The following is a 20,007-nucleotide window of genomic DNA, read 5'->3' on the forward strand; positions in this document are numbered from 1 at the left end:
CTGGTGGTGTCAGTACATTCTTTCGTACAGCATGGACGGGTTGGTTTGTTGCATTGGTTCAGACTTTTGTACTAGGAGCTCAGCAGTGGTTAAAGCTCACACTTGTGCAAAGTAAACAAGCTCCTGCAATTCGTCTCTACTCTGTTTTAGCTGTGGATTAACTTTACAGTTCCTTCCACATGCTTTATGGTTCCTTTCTGTAAGTCTACTTACACAGACTGAGTTGCTTAACTTGAAGTCTTGCTCCAGGATTTTGGGCATATTCTTAGCAGAAATATCACAAATAATTTCACCAACAATTCTCCCCACCTATATGTAGCTTTCCTTTTTTTCACTGGAAGGTTTTACACTGGCAGATATGGTGGGCATGTAGAAACAACCCCATTAATTCTCATGAAGTTCAGATTTCTCTGACTGGCCTTTGTATTGTGATTCTGCATGCATGCCCTGTAGCTAAAGCCTGGATGTCTTCCCCAGCACCTTCAGTCTCCCATCCTTATTTGAGTTACTCCGTTGCAAATCTCTCTGCTAGTACAGGAGAGTTTTTATTTTACCCCTTCTGTGAGGCAGCAGCTGGATGAGAAGGGTGAGATGAGGGAGGACTAGGTTGTTTGGGTGGCTTTTTTTTTTTTTTTTTTTTTCCTAAGAGCCAACTGGGAATCAAAGTTCCCAAAAATTGAAGACGAACTGTGTCATATAGAGCAGGGTTTGTCAAATCACTGGCATGCACTGTTAGGACATCTTCTTCATCAACATATTCCGGACTGAGAGTTGTCACAAAATTCTGCTCTGTGTCCCAAAATGTGCACTTATCACTTCTATTGGCAGTTATGCCAATATTCTATTGGCAATTATGTCAATAATGCATATAAGAATGTTTTGCACTGGGCCATTGCCACCAGAGTATCCCTGATATATCAAGAGGATTGTTGTAACATTATTGTCCCTAGCACAAGTAATGATAATGTGCTCAAAACAATAGGTTTTTTTGTTGTTAATGACAAGTTCTAGTAAGCATAGAGAGTAGGCACTGCCTTTCATTATTCCTTATGCCAGATGCTCCTAGAGACCTCATTCCCAACTAAATCCACATCCTTCTTTCTCCTTCTCAGAACTGCATTTGTAAATCAGCAAACCATTGGCAGACATTAGCATCATACAAAAGGACAAGGTCACATTTGAGTGTGAGCTGTCCAGGCCCAACGTGGACATCAAGTGGTTCAAGGTATGGCATGTAATGGTGTTTTCCTTTCTGACTTGTCTGGAAATGAATGAGAGCCTTTAATTTCACTTCCAAGGGATGAGAGTTTAAGCTTTTGCCTGATAGCTTTTGCACTGCTCTCTTTTCTTTATGCTCTTTTACTTGCCCAGATCAGCACTCTTTGTTATTATGTCCTGAGTTCATTTATCAAGTTGAAATGAAAGTTTGTTTTGTGTTTCTTGTGAACTCCTGAGGTCTTGCTGCACAAAATATTGTTGGTTGGTGTAGAGTCTTGAGCTTCAACTCTAACACAGAAATTCTCAGCCAGGATTTTGTAGCCTTGTTGTGATCTGGCTTTTAGGGTGAAATCTGAGTTTTCTTTGCACCTGACAGTGTGAGAATTTGCTCTGGCACTTTGTGTACCTCCGCAGTGCTCAGCTGTTCCTTCCCTTACTTGGGGATAACATCATTTATTCAAGGTGATGTCCAAACGGGCTTGTTAACAGTTTTCCACAGTGCTTTAAGCTGTCATAGGTCAGCCAGAATTTATGCATGTTCTATAGCCATTCCTACATGTTGAAAACACTGCACTGTGCTTAAGCTTCAGCATATGTTCCAGTAAGCACAATTCCATTAATTCTAGGGGAGTGGGTGAATTAAGCATAGATCTGAAGGCTGCCTATGCTCAGTGCAGAGATGGAAGGACTCGTGTAGATCTGACTTGGTATTTTCCCTTCTAGGAATGGAAGGAGCTGCGTCAAAGTAAAAAAGTGGGCATTTCTTCCCAGGGAAATAAGAGAAGCCTCATTTTTCACAAGTGTGAATATGAAGATCAGGGAACATACTCGTGCAAAGCAGCCGAAGACAAGACGTCAGTTACCCTAAAGGTTCATGGTATATTTAACTGAAAGAGCAAATAAATCCTCTTGTGGTGTTTTGTACCACAGGAAGAAATGCTTCATGGGCAGTTTGGGCATTTCTTGGTTAGTCATTTTGGATACCTTTCTCTTTTTTCTTTATGCTTATGACAGATTTTCCCTCCGTGTGTTGCACTGGTTAAACCCCAGTCTGTAGCTCATCAGCTGGCTCTGAAGCATCAGACTGGTTACTGAACACACGGGTCTGCTGTGCCCTGGTAGATGCCACCTTCCAAAGGGACGTCTGAAAGGATGCTTTTATCTGATTTCCTACTAGATGCTGTCCTCATGTGGCCACTTGGGTTCAGTGTTAGCATGAACATGAACATCTGTCCTGTCCCATGACTTTGGTGAACTCTCATTTTCTCTCTCAGTCTGCAGCCAGGTTGGGTTGCTGTTTCAGTACTGGCTGTTTTATGCAGGAACTCTGCTCCTGAGGTTAATCCAAGTTGTATCCAAGCCCTTCAGAAGGAAAGGGAAACAGTAGCACAGAAATATGAGCTGATTCTGACATAAGTAAGTGCAGACCTGGAAAGTTAAAAGGGATTGTGTGATGTTCAAGGGATTTTGAAGTACAGATGTCCCCTAGGTAAGATTTGTGGCTGACATTCCCCATACATTGTGGGCACACAAGCTAAGGAGAGACTAGTGATGAGCATGCAGAGAAGCCAATGGTTCAGACAGGTTTGTAGTGACACGACATTGTAGAGTTCCGTCTAGTTCTCCTTGGCATAGTTTGGAAAATAAAGATGAGGTGATTGGTGGTAACCAATATGGCTTCATCAAGGTCAAGCCAGGCCTGACAAACTTGGTGGCCTTTCATGATGGAGTAACAGCATCAGTGGATAATGGGAGAGCAACTGACATCATCTACTTGGACTTGTGCAGAGCATTTGATCCCGTCCTGCATGACATCCTGGTCACCAAAGTGGAGAAAAATGGTTTTGATGGATGGACCAGTTGCAGGATAGGGAACTGTCTGGATGGTCACACTCAGAGAGTTGCAGTCAATAGCTCAGTGTCCAGGTGGAGGGTGGTGTTGGGACCAGTGTTATTTAACATTTTTGTAGGCAACATGAACAGTGGAATCAAATGCACCCTCAGCAAGTCTGCAGATGACACCAAGCTGAGCGGTGCTGTTGATGTGCTAGAGGGAAGGGATGCTACTCAGAGGGACCTGGACAGGCTGGAGAGGTGGGCCCTTGGCAGCCTCATGAACTTGAGTGTGGCCAAGTACAAGGCTCTGCACCTGGGTCAGGGCAATGCCAAGCACAGGCACAGGCTTAGAGGAGAATGATTTGAGAGTAGCCTTGACCCTGAGGAGAAGAGTTGGTCTGGAGGGAGGTGTCCCTGCCGATAGCAGGGGGATTGGAACTAAATGACCTTAAAGATTCATTCAGTTCTATTGTTCTTCTACCCTTAATTTTGCTTGAAAGGTTTTAGAATAAATGACATTCTGGTTTCCATGAAAACTGTTTGCAGGGAGTTCAGTTTTAGCTAGTCTGTCTTTATGTTCAAGGGCAGTAATGCATTGACTGTGTTTAAGAGAGAAATGACTCAGGAATTGATGATGGTTTAGAATAACTGGAAGATGTGGAAGTGAATGAATATGGGAGTGCATCTTTTGTCTGTGAGATTTCACACGATGAGGTTCAGAGCCAGTGGTACAAAGAGGACAACAAGCTGAAGGCTGATGACAACATCAGAATGCGGCAAGATGGTAGGGTGTAAGAGGGGGATCTTTCTCCTGAGGGGGTGTGGGTTGGAGATGAAGCAGAAAGGACATCTGAAATGAAGTGAAGAAGGTTCAGAAGGGAGTTCCCCTTTCGTTTTGGGACTGAGGTTAGGGTGGAACAAGTGACAGGTGGGAAGCTTAGTGTGGGAAGTGTGATGCTATCCCACCATCCCACACTGCCAGGAGCAGGTAGGAAATGAGTGCAGTTCTTTCCAAAGTGAGGGTGAACAGGTCAGTCACTTCACCTCTCCAAAGAGGTTTTGTCTGACAGTGAGTGTGATCCTTCTGTATCAGGTACTTTGAAGGTGACGGCGACCGCATTCGGTCAGTCCTTGTAGAAGCCATGTTTAGATTCTGCTTTGGTGGGGATGTGGATGTGGGGGAATGGATGGTTTCATTGACATGAGAGAACAGGCAGTGATGCTGTGAAACCAGATGGATGATGCTCAGCCTGGCCATGTGCCTCAGAGCTCTTTGCTCGAGGAAGCCAAGTGTAGGTGTGGGTTTGCTCAGAGCTAAGTTACTATATTTTACCAAAGTAATTATCAATGTCCGTGTTTCATTGAACCTCTTTTCCAGTTCGTAATGTGAGGACTTTGATATTGGGATGGGAAGGTCATGGTTTGATATGGATGTTGGACTGGGAATCAGAAGATCTGGGCTCTCTTCAGGTTGTCAGTCTTATTGTCGGACTTCTTTTCAACATTCCTTTCTTTCAGTTATTTTTCCAATGATGTTTTAAGGCATTTTGAGCTGATAGGTGTAGTGTTCACGTGCAGTAATGCTGATGTGAGTAAGTAGGTGATAATGTAAGGGTTTTTTACATTCCTTCTAAATCTCTGATTTCTTTTGTTCCTTCCTTCTTTAAGAGCAATCCATTCATCTAGTAAAGGAGCTGTGTGACAAGGATGTGACTGAGCCTGAAGAAACCAAATTTGAATGCGAGATATCCATTCCTTCTGTGAAACCTCCCAAGTGGTATCTACTTGGGAAGTCTTACAGGCTGGAAGAAACTTGATTATGCAGCAAGAAGGCACCATCCACCGGCTGACCATACCGAAAACCACCACTGATATGACAGGCACCATTCAGTTCTCAATTGGCAAATCCAAATCCACAGCCAATCTGCTCGTCAGAGGTAGCGTATCCTGGCTTGGTTTACATCATGAAGATGAAGAATTAATTAACGTACAGTCTTCCTTCACTGGGGTCTTTGAAATATTGTGTGTGTGTCTGGAGGGTCTGCTCCATTTCCAGTTCAAAGTCGTTGGACACTAAATGAGACAGCTGCATCTCAGTAAAAGATCTGTTTGTATAGTTGTGATGTGCTTACTATTCAGATCTACAGAGCTGAGGTTTTGTCCCTGGCTATAGCAAAGAAGTCAAATCAGGTGAAATTAATTGTATTTCTGAACTAGACAAGTTTAAGTTTGGTAGCACCTAAATTTGATGCAGTGTGTCATTGATTTCATCTGAAAGAAAATTCCAGGCTTTTTATCTGCTGTTGTCCCCAGTGTAAGAGTCTTCATTCACATCCTAAAGTACTTGTTAAATGTTCAGCTCACTCTTATTTGAATAAAAGCCTCAACTGGGAGCAATTTAATAGGCACAGGACAAGAGCTGGACCATGCATTTGGTAGATAATATACAGTATTACTTTATAGAAATGTAGTCAATGGCATTCCCTATAGGGAATCGTTTGTTTTATCTTTGGAGTGGTTCAAAGAACCATTGTGAACATGAAATTAATTGGAATGGAATAGACGCAAGATACTTTCCTCTTCTTCCACTTGTCCTCATCCTTTCTTCTCTTCCACCCCTGCTTTGCAGATTACCATATACAAATCACCAGGAAGTTGGAGGACAAGACAGTTTTGGAACGTCATTCTGTCATCCTGTCCTGTGACTTCAGGCCTTCTGCAAAGGTTGTGAAATGGTTCAAGTGCCACCCACCCATCGAGCCCTCTGAGAAGTACAAGATCAAGAGGGATAAGCATTCAGCAGAGCTCAAGATTCTGAAGCTGAAGCCCGATGATGCTGGTGTGCAGAGACTGAGGCCACGCTGACAGCTGAAGGTATGAGCAAGGCGGGTGGCCTCTTCCATGTCCTATTTCACCTCAGATTTCTCTTCTTGAGGTTGATTTCTGCCGTTCTCTCCTGCTAACTTTATAAATGTATAATCTTCATTGAGAAGATTACACAAAGATCATCTAGTCCAACCATTCTACCACATCCCAGTATGATTTATAGTAACAGTGGTAACAGTTCACCTTGTTTCCCCACAGCCCGCAATGTAGAAGTAACGAAGCAGCTGCAGGATGTGGAAATTGAAGAAGAGAGCTCTGCTGTCTTCTCCTGCGAGCTGTCCCATGATGACGAGGACGTGGAATGGTTCCTGAATGGCAACCTCCTTTACACCAACAATTACAATGACATCAAGAACGTTGGCAATTGCTGCACACTGACGATGAAGCAGGTTAAGCCTGAGGATGCTGGCACAGTGACAGTGAAGTCAGACAAGGTGTCAGAAAGCGCGCACCTGAAGGTGATAGGTGGGTCTGATCACACACCTCCTTGATGTAAGAGATGCTAAGGAGCTACAGTTCATTCTGTTGTGCAGCAATCCTGCTTCTAAAGCTCACCTCTCTGGGGTGACAAGTCATCAGGGGCTTTCTTCCAGTGGAAGGTTCCATTGCAGCAGATACCAAGGAAGGAGGATGGTTTTGGTGTCCTGCCAAAGCATTCCATTGCTTTTTATCATCATTTTACTTAACACAAGGAGAGTTACAGGAGCAGTTTCTTTTACTGCTTCAGTAACATGCAGTGTCAATGCTGTTGTCTCCAAGGATTTATGACTGAAGGAGAGATCATTCAGTATGTGGTTTGCCTCTGGAATGACTAATGACCAGGCTGTGAACAACCTGATCTAGCTGTGAATGTCCCTGTTTATTGCAGGGGAGCTGGGCTAGATGGCCTTTAAGGGTCTCTTCCAATTCTAAGGAACTCGTGCCTGAAGTGCAGAAGTGGATGAATTATACCACTTCTTCATATCCTCCCCATGATTACAGAGGAAATACAGCAAAACAACATGCATGGTCTTATTGTTGTCATGTGCTTGAATACGAAGACGTCTCTTTTTTATGGTTGAGATTTTTGTTGATATGGGTCAGTAAAAACTCACATTGTTTAGCTTTCTCAATAGGCGATCGTGGGAATCCTGGTCTCCATCATCTGGTACCACCGTGGATTCATCTACATCAGGCACGACTGAAAGAATTAAAACACAAAACAACCACCAAGGTGAACCCTTCCAAAAGGGGGAAAGTTCCATTTGCTGCAAGCCACCGAGGTAATCAATAGAGGGGCCCTGATCCCCCTTGTGCCATCAGGATGCTCTGGCGCGGTATGTGCCTCAAACTCAAAGCTCCTTCCCACCTCCCAAGGAAAAGCAAAGCAGCCCAAGCATCTCCAGCAAAGCTGCCCAGCAGACAGCAGGGAATGCAAACAGCTTCTGGCTGCTCCCCTGCACTCCTGTCCTAAGTAAGTGACCATACGGGGACTGGCTGGGAAATCAGTGCATGACACACGTGAGTGTGCACAGGGTTGTGCAAAGCAGTGGGGATCCGTGTGTGTGTGTGTGTATGTGTTTGTGTGTGTATTTGTGCATGGATGGTGATGCACACACATTTGTGTCCATGAGTGTATAAACCAGTGGGGTTGCTCAGGTGTGTGTAGGTCTGTGGGTATGTGTGCAAGGACGAGCATGCACATATATGTGTGTGCACAGGGGTGTGCAGAGTGTTGGAGCTGCACAAGGACATTGTGGTACCGGTGTGTGCGTGCACTTTGGGAGTGAAAGGAAGGGGTTACACATGTGTCTGTATGTGTGTGCACAGGGCTGCACTAAGGGATGTGGTTGTGTGAGTGTGTGTGAGCACATGGATAGTGCATGGATGCGGTGGCACAAATGTATGCTTGCACATGGGTGTGCTGAGGAGTTGGGTTGCACACAGGTGCACACAAAGGGATATTTGTGGAAGGTGTAGGCACGTAGGTGTTCCCAGGGATGGTTTGCACATGTCTGTGAATGCAAAGGAGGGCACACAATGCAGAGTGTGCATGGGGGTGTGCAAAGCAGGCAGGGTGGCACACGGGTGTGCATGTGCACGTGGATAGGGGAATGCGGGGGATACAGGTTGACCTGTGCTGAGGTGAGTGGGGGCTCACGGTGTTGCTCAGTGGTAGATTTGTTCACACTGAGTGCTAACAGGAAACTCACACACCCTTTTTGTTTCAGCTGTGCCAGCGCTGTGATCCCTTGCTGCAGGGATGGGGTGTTGGAAGGATGGTGTGCGTGCTGAGCTCCCATCTCTTGCAGGAATCAAGTGTAGAGCAAAAGGGATGTTTGGGCCAGGTGACCGCAAGAAGGCTGGCTGCTTTGGATGGTGGCAGCTGATGGAAACAGGTGTTGTTGTGACCATTCAGCTTTTAACAGAAGTCAGGGGTCATGCAGCAAGAGCGACTAGGTTCTCAAATGGCTTCAGACGTGCACACCGAGTACATCTGTCCTGCCGTGCCATCTCTGCTTCTTTTTATGCAGGCATTGTTATGACCACGTGTTGGGCCTGTTTGCTTGTAGAAGGAGGAATGTTAGGTGCAGTTCTCACTGAGAACTTGTGATAGGATTTCTGTGTAATTTGAATCATGAGTGTTAGCACAGTGAGTTGAAGGAGGGCCCCGGAAGCAAATTTGGTGCTGTTGAAGCTCTGTGCGATGAGCAGGTGGGAGGTAACACGTGCTGGCAGGTGTGGAAACAACTTTGGGATTGAGGTGTGGAGGAAAGGTAAGGTGATGAAGGAGCTGATGGCAAAGAGTTTCCTGAGGAGGCTTGGTGCTTGCTTGGCGTTGGATCTGATCAACTTCTTGTGTGCTGGTGTCCATCTGGTGTTTGTGGAGTAGTTTTCATCCCAGGGTCTGTCTGGTAGGACTGGGGCTTGAGCCAGGCCAGGGCGAATCCAGTGTGCTTTACTCTCGTTCTTAGTGCTTGTTTTTGCTCAGGAGGGCCGGTGGCAATCCTCACGGAGCAAGGCCTGCAAATGGGGTTTGTGGAGGAAGGTCCTGCAGGCCTTGTGTGACACCCATGGAGCTGCAGCGAGGCTGCATCTTTGTAAAACAAGGGAAATGCACAGAGATCTGAAGGTGGGTTGTCGTCTCAAGTGATGCCGGAGGGGATGTGCGTGCTCCTTTACATATGCGTTGTCTGCCTGCTGTAGGTGGGTTGGCTTAGAAAGCTGGTACCGTGTTTCTGTTGTCGGGAGAAGCAAATATCAAGTCTTCTCTCTACTGAAAGATTTAACAAAAGAGCCTCTCCTTGCTTCTTAGCGTATGAATCACAGAATCATAGAATCGCGAGGGTTGGGAAAGACCTAAAAGATCATCCAGTCCAACCGTTCTCCTATTACCACTAGCTCCCAATAAATCACGTCCCTCAACACAACATCCAGTCATTCCTTGAACACCCCCAGGGTGGGTGACTCCACCACCTCCCTGGGCAGTCCATTCCAGTGCCTGGACACCCTTTCTGAGAAGTAATATTTCCTAATGTCCAGCCTGAACCTCTCCTGCTGCAGCTTAAAACCATTCCCTCTAGTTCTATCAATAATGACACGAGAGAAGAGGCCGACCCCCAGCTCACTGCAACCTCCCTTCAGGAAGTTATAGAGAGCAATGAGGTCTCCCCTGAGCCATCTCTTCTCCAGGCTGGACATTCCCATCTCCTGCAGCCTCTCCTCATATGGCCCCATTGTGCTCCAGACCCCTCACCAGCTTTGTTGCCCTTCTTTGAACACGTTCCAATGCCTCAGTGTCTTTTTTGCAGTGAGGGGCCACAAACTGGACACAGAATTCGAGTTGTGGCCTCACCAGTGCTGAGTACAGGGGGACAGTCACCTCTCTGCTCCTGCTGGCGTCACTGTTTCTGATGCAAAATGTATGTAAGTGTCACATGTGTGACATCCTTTTTGATAGAGTTCTGTGACTGGAGTTCAATGGATTTGAGAGCTGACTTGAAGCCTGTGGGCATCACCCAGGAGTTGGGGTGAGAGGATGAGGCGTAGGAACAGGAACCTCTTTGGTCGTTCTTAACTCCCAACTTTTTGGTCAGGAATCTCTGTGTGTTTATCATGTAAAGAACAGAGTCATTGTGCAGCCTGTGAATGAATTGATTCACGCCTGCTGATTGGTGCTGTTCTCTACAGGGAGCTGCAATGGAAATGGACACTTGTGGTCCACTGTCCAGCCCCCTCCCGTGCTGGATTTTCTGGGCTTTGAGACACGTCTTCCAGATTCACTTTGTTTTATTTCTGATGTGTTGACCTGTTGAGCTCCAGCCCCAAATGAGGATTCAAGTACTACCACAGCAGTCCATTGGGACTGTAGTATTTCTTGCTAAACAGAATTCGTGTGCACCCGTGTCTTTCGTCTGCACAAAGGATCTTGTAATCATCTCTGTCTGTGTTTCTTTTAGACCCAGAGATGGAGCAGAGAGGAACACAGACTTGGGTGGATCTTCATTCAGGAGCAGGGACACGTCATGCTCATCTGAGGTGTCTGGCTGACAGCAAGAGCAGAGAGGTAAGTTTCATAGGGTCGCGTGCACATTTTATTTTATTTTTAATTCATGATGCATAGAGGCGTTCCCCAGACAAAGTGAGCATTTCTCAACTGGACTTTCTAGAAATGAGCTAGGCAGTGAAAATGGGTTTGAAGCATTCCTAAGAGCCCCGCAAGAGAATGCTGAGAGTTAATCTGGCACCCTCCTTTGGAAACGTCCGTTGTCTGTCAGCTCTTCAGCTGTGCCCTAACACCTCCCATTGCGCTGCCACACCAGGATAGAATTCCAAGCCCACACTGAGTCCTGGAATGTTGTGGTGCCGTGTTGGAATCAGATGTGACCACGTGGTCTTGGCTCCCCGCCTTGTGGGGGGTCATGGTGGACCAGGCTGTTGGCCGTTGGTGATGTCATAAGCGTCTGGAATGAGGGGAGGAGCGGTGCGTTCTGTGTTCCTTTGTGGGTGAGCTAGTGGTCGGAGTGGTTGTTGACTTGTTGTTCTTGTGCCTTTAGTGTCGTTAGTTAGTGTCGTTAGTTAGTTAGTGTTGTTAGTTAGTGTTGTTAGTTAGTTAGTGTTGTTTGTTAGTGTTGTTAGTTAGTTAGTGTTGTTTGTTAGTTAGTGTTGTTTGTTAGTGTTGTTAGTTAGTGTCGTTAGTTAGTTAGTGCCGTTAGTTAGTTAGTTAGTTAGTTAGTTAGTTAGTTAGTGACTTTATTGCCTTTTTCTTCACACCGTCGTGCGCAGCAGCTTGTAGGTAAGCTGAACCAGCATGGGATGGATGGGTGGGCAGTGAGGTGTTGAGAACTGCTGGCTGTCGGAGCTCACAGCACCGTATTGCTTACTCTTGACCATGAGACGTAATTTTCCCTCAGTACACACGTTCCAAAGGGGGTATCTGTAAAGTTGGCACCTGTCCCGTGCTTCTTCCATTGTCTTCTTTGCTCAATTTTGGAAGCATTATAAAGTTGCTGGGTGGACAGGCATCACGTAGCCTGAGACTCAGCTTGTCTTCCAGCAAGTGGATGGGACGGTTGTGCTGTGTGTGTTATTCCATGGATGTCTTAGCCCTGCTCACTGACCTGCTCTTTCTCTCTCCTCTCCTCACCCTCCGCCCACTGCCTCGGTGCAGCTTTAGCTCTCATTCCATCTGAGCAAAGCGACAAGGAACTGCTGCAGATTGCTTGAGGTGATCTCACTGCCAGGTACGTGCCATGATTTGTCCCCCCCCATGGTTTTGCCACAGGGTATGCGCGGGTAGATCTGAGGAAGTCTGTCCATACTGTGCTGTGTGAATAGAGAAAACAGAAGTGTGTTTCTGCTCTGTTCCAGCTGTTCACACTTGCTGTGATGGGTGTCGCGTGCAGTGGGATCAGCCGTGAGCCTGAGGTGGCGGCGACGGAGGTACAGTATGAAGCTCTGGCTGGTCTTTGTTCCCTGTGTTGAGCCATTAGAAGGAGCTGCAGATGTACTCTCTTGCAGTAAAGAATGGGCCCAAAAGGGCCTGGCCAACTTTCTGCGCCAGTGCCATTGCTGATTAGTCTGTGTTGAGAGAGATGCATCTTTGCATGGCCTGGCAATGCACGCCAAGAAGAGAAACGATTGTTGAGATGTGCAGCTCCTTCTGAAGTGCTCCTGATAAGGACGGAGTGTATTTGCTGCAGCTTTCTCTGCAGATGTGCTCCTCACCTTGAAATCCTCCTGGTTTGTCCTCAGCTCCTGACCACGGCCTGTTCTCTGTTTTGCAGGCTGATAACATGCGGGAGCCGCAGCTGGTGCGTGCTGTGTCATCTTTAAACGTACCAGCGATTGCGGCGGCCCATGTTATTAGGAGCCACGTCACCCAGGGGCCGGGTGAGCTCTCTCTGGAGGTAAGCAGTTCCAGGCGTTCCTTGTTGTCATGCATGGGAAAGTAGTAGAAGTTGTGAACGCAGCAGGAATAGTCTCAGACACCTTTAGTATATCTTGCGAGATGAAGCTTCGAAGGTTCTGTTGCAGCTTAGACTTTTTCTGGGTTGGGAGGAGTTTGCTGTCAAGCTTGAGGGTATTCTGCAGCACACAAGAAGGCAGTTATTTGAGCTGTTCTTTCCTGCCAGCTGTGCTGAAGCTGGGATTGATGTTTCATCTTTTGCAGGTTGGAGACATCGTGTGCATTGTTGATATGCCACCAAAGGAGATGAGCCCCTGGTGGAGAGGCAAGCGTGGCTTTGAGGTAGGCACACGCTTTCGACTATAATTTCAACTTCAGCAGAATCGGGAATCTCAAGTTGGAGCTGCTCTGCCTGCACAGGATGGCTTCTTGCCATGAACAGTTGCCCTGTGCCGATGTCAGAGGACCATCCCTTTGGCTCTGGGCTTGCGCTAATGCCCACCTGTCTTTTTGTTCTTATTACAGGTTGGTTTTTTCCCTGGTGAGTGCGTGGAACTCATCAGGGGAAAACTTCCTGAGTCACTGGTCAATTCCTTGCCAATGCCAGGTACGTATTTTACATTTGACAAAGCGGGTTAGTATAATAGGGTCAGAATGTGGCTTTCAGGGGGTATGTAAATGCCCAAGTTCAGCAAGCTTAGCAAGAGAACTTCATTAAGCTCCTTGGGCACCTCCAGGGATGAGGAAAATCCGTTCTTGTGTGTCCTTGTTGGGAACGTAATTCCTGTTGTTACGTGCTCTGTCGAATGCATTGCACTCAGCCACATCCAACTGAGCCAAGCCTGAAATGAACTGGTTTCTTTGTTTTGTTGCTCAGTGGCAAGGAAACGGGGCAAACTCATCACCCGCCTTCGTTCCCTGGTGAAGGCCCACCCCAGGAGAGCAAAGCAGCCGGAACCAACGACATTCTCTGGATCCATGTCCTTGCTTGACATCGTTGAGAGGTATTTAGCCAGCAGGACTTGAGGGCTGAGCTGTAGGAATGGAAGCATCCTCTGCTGTTTGAAACAGAGCGCTTTTCTAAGCTGTGTTTCAGCAGAAAGCAGGCAATGCCGGGAACAGGCAGCAATTGGCAAGGGCTCAGTGCAGCTCTTCCCTCACCCTGCACCACGACTGACAGCATGCTCTGTTTTCTCTGCAGAATGAGTTCTCCCAGTAAGAGGGCAGAGTCAGCAGCTTGCAGTTGGCGTTCCTGCTTCTGCCTGGGCAAACCATCCCCTGTGGCCAAACGCCAACTGCAGAGCAGTGCCAGGGAGCCCTCTGAAGTAGAAGTCTTGGTTCTGGCAGGTAAGGGTGCAGATCCAGCTTTCAAAACACTGCTTGTCAGAAACACAGGTAGAATTCATGCTTTCAGTGGGCTTGTACTTCCTTCTGGCGTTCAAGCCCATGCCTGACATCTTTGGTTGACCCCTGTCTTTCCCAAATGAGTCTCTTGTCAACACAAGAGCTGGGCCTGCACGAGGATAGCTTTCAAGACAGTGACAGTGTTGCTAGAAGCTTATTGGCTTCTGCCCACCACCACTACATAGCCAAATGTCAAGAACCTCTTAATGGTTCATCTTGTGAACGTTCGACACTAACCGTTGTGCATCTACTCCTTCCTAGGTGACCCGAGCCCTTGTATATCCCCAAGACGCAGGGCATGTTACGATCATGCATCCAGTGATTCCATCAATGAAGAGCTGTTGAGAAGCACAGGATGCTGCAGTTCTGATGAAAGCCTTCCATATAACATCAGTTATGCAGAGAAGAATGTCATCGTTGTTGAAGCCCTCATTCATCCTATCCCTCCAGAAGCTCCTGACCTGAGCCTACCAGATGCCACAGTTACAAGCCTGGACTGTGGCCTGGTGCCTTTCCAGGACAGCCCAGCCCATGCGCAGCCCGACTGCCTTGACAGCAACACCTCCAAGCAGGACCAGGACAGCGTTACTGAAGAGCAGCCGAGCCTCTTGGAGGGGGACTTGGAGTCAGGCCTCCAGTCCCAGGCACCAGGCAGCAGCTCAAGCTCTGAGCCACTTTCCCCTTAACATCAGAGGACGTGTCCCATCTTTACCCCAGACCTTTCATTCCGTCCTTTCTCCTATTGAATAAAGGCACGCTCGTGCTCAATCAACGCCTTGACTGCATTCCGAGTTTTCATTCACAAAGACTGGGATGAATGCAAGAAACAGCAAGGCAGCTCGGCTTGCAACGCTCTGGCTGTGGGGTGCGTGCAGGGACACTGTAACCATACAGGGAAAGGCTTCCACTGCTTCCTCAAGCTGTAGTCCAGCCCTGCTACTGCTCTGTGGCACAAAGCCCTGAGGGATGTTCCATATTGTTAACCTAAGTGAAGCCAGCTTCATGCACTGTGTTTTGTTGTTGCTGGGTGAGAGGGGGATGCACGTTGGTGAGAAGATGAGCATTGCTGGATCTGCCACGAGTGTCCCTTCTGCCTCTAAGAATATGTCCTAAGTAGGATGTGAACACTGCTGGCACTTCCTCATTGCACGTGCTTGGAGGATCTTCAGTTCTTGCACATTCAGGATGTCTGTCAGTGACTACAAGGAAATTCTCAAGTACTAGGAATTCCATGAAACAGTTGGAACGGGTAAGTGTCATCTTTGTACAGAAACAGCACGCCTAACAGTCTGTCTCACCACTCTAGAATTAATCTGAGAATAGATTGACAGCTCTTGTCAGTTCTCTAAGTCAGGTTTCATTTAAATAAACTTGAAATGGAATTTCTGAAACCAGTTGGAAATTGATGGTGCTGATTACCTCTTCATCTAATTAAAACATTATGCACTTTCTGTTGGGAGAGAAAGTTACAGTACTCCACTCCAATCCAGTGGATTGCAGGAGAGAATTGAAGGGGGAAAAAAAAACACGAAGTAGAACTCATGGGTTGAGATAGAATTATTTACTGAGATAGAGAAAAGGATAATAGTTATGATGAATGCAAAAGCAATTGCTCGCCACCTACCAATCAGTGTCCAGTTAGCCTCCTAGTAGTGGAAGAGATTTTCATGAAGTTCTACCCCGTTCAAAACTCCTTCCACAATATGTCATATAGTATGGAATATCCTTTGGCCAGCTTAAGTCAGCTGTCCTAGTTCTGTTCCTTCTCACTTCCTTGGGCTCTCAGCTGAGATTGACTGTGGCTCTGTACAACGCTGCCTGGCAGCAGCTGTAAGCATCACTGCGCTATCTCCATTGTTTCTCTAGAATGAAAACGTAGTATTAAATCAGACACTGAAGAAAATAATTCAGTCCCAGCTGAAACTCAGACAATAACTTGTGCTTAGGATTGTTTCCCTACAGGAAATGTTAGATAATTACTGCTACTTGGTACTGTGTCCTGTAGCTGAGCTGGATTTTGTTATCCTTGAAGAAGTATCTTCCTCTGAAAGGGGAGTAAAACATGATGCTCCTAATGAGCGGAGCAGAGACACAGATCTGATCTGAGTGTTGGTTTCATATTTTTGTGATGCTCTTTGCTGCAGTTTGTATCTAGAGAGAAGCCCTTGTGGTGTCAGTCTGTTGTGTAACCTGCTCTAGTTTTGTGCCTCAAGGAAGAGTGATCCTTTAAACAAATGGTGGCTATACAGAGGGTATGGGGTGAGATGCATTCCTCTGGCCCCATCCAATGGATTTTCTGTCACTGAAGACTTGAAGCACAGGTTAGGTACTGGAAGGCTTGAATATTTCCTCACCAATAGGTTAGAGCTTGGCATTTTGTAAGCTGCTGGTATCTCGGAGTAAAGCAAATAATTACAGCACGAGCATTTTCCTAGGCATCTTATGAAATCCCTCTATCTAAGGCTACTGGAAGGCACTCTGAACAAAGATCATTCTCCCCAGCTTCTCTTCTCTGAGTGGGAGCTTCAGCCCCCTGCACAAGCTGGAGGTCATCCACAGAGTTTGTTTCAGGTTGTTATCCTTCCTGGCCAAAAACCAGATACAGTATTGTAGATGTGGTGCAATGAGTGTTGAAGCAGGAATGACTTGTCCTGGTCTGGTTGTGCTGCTTTTTAATGCAGCTGATGATCTTGTTGTACTTCTTTTCTGTCAGAGCACACTGCTGGCTTGCATTCAGCCTGTGGTCTCTCACCACTTGTCCTCCTAGTCCCCAGGTCCTTTCCAACAGATACAAGCTAGTATTTCCCACCTGGGATACTGGAAGATGGGAACTTGTCAGCAGTCAGTGAAGATCTCTGAGACAGCGAGAGCGAGCGAGCTTTGAGTAGACTGGGAACCACTGTCCACAGCAGGAAATAAGAGAAGAGAAAAGATGTTTCCTTGGGCACTTGGGTGGAAATCATTCCTGACTGCTTTCTCATCCACCAGGAAAATCTGCTGATTGACAATTTGAAGCTGATGGACTTTGGACTCTGTGCAAAGCCAGAGTTAAGAGGATGTGTTAAATCAAATACAATGTGCCCCCAAGTAATGCATGTTTGAGCACCGTATGCAACAGGGGCTTGTCCAAACAAACACCCTAAAATCAAGCTGTTTTTGTGGCTGACATGTCATTGCATCTTGTTTGGAATGGCCTGAACTGTGTGAGAGTGGTTAACAGATTGCTCAGAAGCACAGGTAGATTATTTTCTCTAGCTAGACTCCCTGTTTTCATAGTCTAAGCTGTAGATAATCTTGTAGGTATATCACCTGTGTTATGCAAGGGTCTGTAATAGGAGCATGGGGTTGGTGTGCCTAAGGAACCTTCTAAGGAACTGTATGTAGGATGAGATTGTGGATAGAATAAAATGACTTTTGCAGGTGACGTACAAATCCTGTGATTGCATATGCTTGAACTGAATTGTTTCTTGATCTTCAAACTGATTTCCAGAAGCCTTTATTAACATGTAAGATGGGTGCTGGTAAGAAAGAATGGGAAGACTGCCTTACTGATTCCAAGAGAATTATTTATCATCAAATGATTTTTCCTGGCCAAATTTAGAGCCTCTCACAGGTAATCGAGACCAACAGGCTGTTGTTGCACAATCAACAGGCACAATCTAGATGATCAGCTGAGGAAAATAAAGCATCATGCCAAGGGAACTAGATAAGTGAGCAGCTTGAGATCTGCACATTCATGTGATGCTCATGGTCTTAGACAATATTTGCTTAGTGAGGTCACATTGAATGAAAGCAAAATCTAAGATGAATGAAAATATACACAGGAGAAGAAGCCTCTGAGGCTTCTGAAGTGTTATGACCAGAAGACATAAACTCTGTTAAAGCAAACGTTTCTCTCTCTTTTTAGTGTTCTTCCAGGGAGGCCTTGATTACCGCCTGAACACATGCTGTGGAAGCCCAGCTTATGCAGCACCAGAGCTAATCCAGGGCAAAGCGTCTATTGGCTCAGAGGGATGTAGAGCGGTGTTTGTTTCCCCCTCTTTCCCTTCCCTCTCCACAGAGCATTTCAAGGCAGTGGAGCTCAGGTAGGCTCTCTTGGTTTCCCTTCTGAATTCTGCTAGGTTGCATTGCTTGGTAGCTCTCAGAAGCTGTCAGTGGCCACAGACTAGAAAAGTGCAATTGGTCTCAGTTCACACAGCTGGCTGGTTTGTCTCTGGCTAATCCTGAACTGCCTCAAGCGACTGCTTTGGGGCTCTACAGAACAGCAGCTTCAGAGATCTCTTTCTATTACTAAGTTTTTGAAAGAGCAATTTGCTGTGTTCTAATTATCCATCATTTTTGTGCAGTCTTTTTTGTCAGACTTCTCCTTAGATTCCATGTTGTATGTGAAGATTAATTTGCATTGTGATTTATAATGTACTAAAAATTGAGAGATGTCTGGAATTTTGGAACCCACTACTTGCAGTTGTTAATCTGTCCAAACTGGTCTGGTTTGCAATGCCCTCATCCTTCTTGAATCGCTCTGCTGTTAAAGGCGGAGCAATTCCTACAAGTGCCATGGCCCCACTGTTGTTCTAATTCTTGTTTCTTTGTTTTCCACACACTGCTTTTCAAGCCTCCTTTTTCTTTACAGTCCAAGTGAGAATTGCACTGTGAGGTGTCTGAACCTTGTTGTGCCTCTACATAAAGAGAACAGCAGCAAAGCCTGACAGGTGACTGTGCTGACAGCTCTCGTAGCCAGTAACACGTAACTGTGCTAAATCCCTTGTGACGGCTTTGATTTCATTTTTGCCAGTGAAATCCTTGTAAAAGGAACTGCAGCAGTGTGATGAGCTAAGGTGAAGATGCTGGTTTCAGTAGTGCTCTAAGCTGAGCGGAAGGGCAATTGAATGAGGGTTATATGCTTTCTCTGGGACGATAAGGTTTTTTTTCCTGAGGGAAAGAGCCAGCTTTTCATGGGCTATATGTGGGCTTTGGCAAGGGCAGACAATCCAGTCTGTCAGGAAGCCATTTGAGGTGCTTCAGGTTTGTAAGCTTGTCTTTTTGTTTTTCAGGCGGATATTTGGAGCATGGGTGTAGTGCTGTATGCTCTGCTGTGTGGGTTTTCCCTTTGGATGATGACAATATGTGATGAAAACACAGGAACCCACCAGCAATTTGCAATGATGCACGTTGTGCTTCCATCAATGGAGTGCAGTTAGGATGTATGAGTCACTGCACTTCCAAGGACAGCCTTCCCCATGACAGCAATGATGGAGAGAAGGAGGTCTGACCTCTTCAGTTTTGGGCCCTTCCATGAGAGAAAACCTTGCGGTTCTGGAACGTCTTCATCTACGAAGGTAGTGAGGGGTTTGGAGCAAAGACCTTATGAGGAGCGGCTGATGGAGCTAGGATTGTTCAGCTTGGAGAAGAGGAGACTCAGGGGAGACCTTATAACTCTCTATAACTTCCTGAAGGGAGGTTGTAGTGAGCTGGGGTTTGGCCTCTTCTCTTGTGTAATCACTGATAGAACTAGAGGGAAAGGTTTTATGCTGCGCCAGGGAAAATTCAGGCTGGACATTGCGAAACATTACTTGTCGGAAAGGGTATTCAGGCATTGGAATGCACTGCCCAGGGAGGTGGTGGAGTCACCGATCATGGCAGTGTTCAAGAAACGTTTGGATGTGGTGCTGAGGAATATGATTAAGCCGGGAAGTATTGGTAATGGTTGGACCAGATGATTTTGTAGGTCTTTTCCAACCTTGATAATTCTGTGATTCTGAGCTGAGAAGCATGTCTTGCTCAAGTCCTGCTTCCAAGCTTAACCACCTACAATGAAGTAGATGTCAATTTTCTGGTGTCCTTCAATTCCATGTCCGCATTTTCCAAAATAAGGAGGTAACCAGCTACAGTGAAGTGAGCAATTTCAGTGCCTATTTCTGATGGTGGCAATGACTTCAGAGGTCACACTTAACTGATAGTGCCTGTTTCCATTCTGACAAAGGATGTAGTTGCAGCTGACTTCCCGAGGCTGCCATACGTGGTGGTGATGCAGCTTTGGGCTTGTGCGTTTGCATGACTCCCACCTTTCCTTTCTGTGTCTTGCAGGTCAGCTGGTGCTGGAAGCGGCCGGTATCTGAGTAGGAATGAAGGTGAGTGCAGGAGCAGCTGCTGAGGGGAAGAAGGAAGTCCATGCTAATGAGCTCTGAAGCATCTGCAGGTCCAGTACGAAAGGAGGCAGCAGTGATGCAGGGGGCTCCCCAGCAGGAAGCAGGCTGATCCAAATGCTTGCTGAG

General features: G+C 46.5%; 2 long non-coding RNA genes across 4 annotated transcripts; both read left to right on the forward strand.

Moving 5' to 3' along the window:
* Positions 1–864: 864 nt before the first annotated feature.
* On the forward strand, positions 865–5,137 carry LOC146753429 (uncharacterized). Of its 2 annotated transcripts, none has more exons than XR_014939978.1 (3): positions 865–1,225; positions 1,942–2,095; positions 4,723–5,137. It is a non-coding gene; the product is annotated as an uncharacterized LOC146753429 (long non-coding RNA). The 2 variants fall into 2 exon arrangements; XR_014939979.1 differs by having other exon boundaries at positions 1,942–2,088.
* A 550-nt stretch (positions 5,138–5,687) lies between these two features.
* On the forward strand, positions 5,688–11,863 carry LOC146753430 (uncharacterized). Of its 2 annotated transcripts, XR_014939976.1 has the most exons (6): positions 5,688–5,928; positions 6,139–6,405; positions 7,056–9,052; positions 10,380–10,486; positions 11,591–11,663; positions 11,791–11,863. It is a non-coding gene; the product is annotated as an uncharacterized LOC146753430 (long non-coding RNA). The 2 variants fall into 2 exon arrangements; XR_014939975.1 differs by having other exon boundaries at positions 7,056–10,486.
* Positions 11,864–20,007: the final 8,144 nt, after the last annotated feature.

Source organism: Coturnix japonica, chromosome Z (assembly GCF_054131305.1).
Source record: "Coturnix japonica strain WE chromosome Z, WE-NBRP24, whole genome shotgun sequence".
Classification (NCBI taxonomy): Eukaryota; Metazoa; Chordata; class Aves; order Galliformes; family Phasianidae; genus Coturnix; species Coturnix japonica.